This window comes from Condylostylus longicornis, unplaced genomic scaffold, assembly GCF_029603195.1.
Source record: "Condylostylus longicornis isolate FDR11 unplaced genomic scaffold, ASM2960319v2 ptg000156l, whole genome shotgun sequence".
In the NCBI taxonomy this organism is placed as follows: Eukaryota; Metazoa; Arthropoda; class Insecta; order Diptera; family Dolichopodidae; genus Condylostylus; species Condylostylus longicornis.
The window spans coordinates 40,001-42,500 of NW_026578124.1; positions in this window are offsets into that span (position 1 = coordinate 40,001).

A 2,500-nucleotide genomic window follows, 5' to 3' on the forward strand; every position below is an offset into this window, starting at 1 on the left:
AAAATAGTATATGGGTATAATAGTGGCGATGGCGGTAGCCACTATTAGTACATTCTTATTACTTACTATAAAGTATTAAGTATGAATTATAAAATAGTATATGGGTATAATAGTGGCGATGGCGGTAGCCACTATTAGTACATTCTTATTACTTACTATAAAGTATTAAGTATGAATTATAAAATAGTATATGGGTATAATAGTGGCGATGGCGGTAGCCACTATTAGTACATTCTTATTACTTACTATAAAGTATTAAGTATGAATTATAAAATAGTATATGGGTATAATAGTGGCGATGGCGGTAGCCACTATTAGTACATTCTTATTACTTACTATAAAGTATTAAGTATGAATTATAAAATAGTATATGGGTATAATAGTGGCGATGGCGGTAGCCACTATTAGTACATTCTTATTACTTACTATAAAGTATTAAGTATATATTATAAAATTGTATATGAGTATAATAGTGGCGATGGCGGTAGCCACTATTAGTTCATTCTTATTACTTACTATAAAGTATTAAGTATGTATTATAAAATTGTATATGGGTATAATAGTGGCGATGGCGGTAGCCACTATTATTACATTCTTATTACTTACTATAAGTATATTAAGTGTGTATTATAAAATTACATATGAGTATTAATAGTGGCGTTGGTACTTAAGTAGTACATTCTTATTATACTTACCTATATATAAGTATGTATTATAGGAATGGTGATAAACATTTGCTATTGAAGGCTTGTAATATTGATTGGTAGGTGGTGGTGGTGGTTGTTAAGATAGGTTAAGTATATTCTTACTATAAATACTTCAAATAAGTATTTTCTTAATGTATTACTGCATGAATAATGATTTAAGTAATACTTATTATTATATATCAATACAGTGGCAGGTATTGGATATGGGAATAACATAGACCTGAACGAGACATATGTTATGCTCGACAGGCAATAATTACTTTTCATAAGTGAAAAGTAACCTGGGTTGGTAAGCATGTTATGCCCACCCGATGAAAAAATTTTTTTCAGCCTGGTTTGATATTTACCAATGGCAATATAAGCCTGATCGGGACATATGTTATGCTCGACAGGCAATAATTACTTTTCATGAATGAAAAGTAACCTGAGTTGGTAAACATGTTATGCCCACCCGATGAAAAAAATTTTTTCAGCCTGGTTTGATATTTATCAAAGGCAAAATAAGCCTGATCGGGACATATGTTATGCTCGACAGGCAATAATTACTTTTCATGAATGAAAAGTAACCTGGGTTGGTAAGCATGTTATGCCCACCCGATGAAAAAATTTTTTTCAGCCTGGTTTGATATTTATCAAAGGCAAAATAAGCCTGATCGGGACATATGTTATGCTCGACAGGCAATAATTATTTTTCATGAATGAAAAGTAACCTGGGTTGGTAAACATGTTATGCCCACCCGATGAAAAAATTTTTTTCAGCCTGGTTTGATATTTATCAAAGGCAAAATAAGCCTGATCGGGACATATGTTATGCTCGACAGGCAATAATTACTTTTCATGAATGAAAAGTAACCTGGGTTGGTAAACATGTTATGCCCACCCGATGAAAAAATTTTTTTCAGCCTGGTTTGATATTTATCAAAGGCAAAATAAGCCTGATCGGGACATATGTTATGCTCGACAGGCAATAATTACTTTTCATGAATGAAAAGTAACCTGGGTTGGTAAACATGTTATGCCCACCCGATGAAAAAATTTTTTTCAGCCTGGTTTGATATTTACCAATGGCAATATAAGCCTGATCGGGACATATGTTATGCTCGACAGGCAATAATTACTTTTCATGAATGAAAAGTAACCTGAGTTGGTAAACATGTTATGCCCACCCGATGAAAAAAATTTTTTCAGCCTGGTTTGATATTTATCAAAGGCAAAATAAGCCTGATCGGGACATATGTTATGCTCGACAGGCAATAATTACTTTTCATGAATGAAAAGTAACCTGGGTTGGTAAGCATGTTATGCCCACCCGATGAAAAAATTTTTTTCAGCCTGGTTTGATATTTATCAAAGGCAAAATAAGCCTGATCGGGACATATGTTATGCTCGACAGGCAATAATTATTTTTCATGAATGAAAAGTAACCTGGGTTGGTAAACATGTTATGCCCACCCGATGAAAAAATTTTTTTCAGCCTGGTTTGATATTTACCAATGGCAATATAAGCCTTATCGGGACATATGTTATGCTCGACAGGCAATAATTACTTTTCATGAATGAAAAGTAACCTGGGTTGGTAAGCATGTTATGCCCACCCGATGAAAAAATTTTTTCAGCCTGGTTTGATATTTATCAAAGGCAAAATAAGCCTGATCGGGACATATGTTATGCTCGACAGGCAATAATTACTTTTCATGAATGAAAAGTAACCTGGGTTGGTAAACATGTTATGCCCACCCGATGAAAGAATTTTTTTCAGCCTGGTTTGATATTTACCAATGGCAATATAAGCC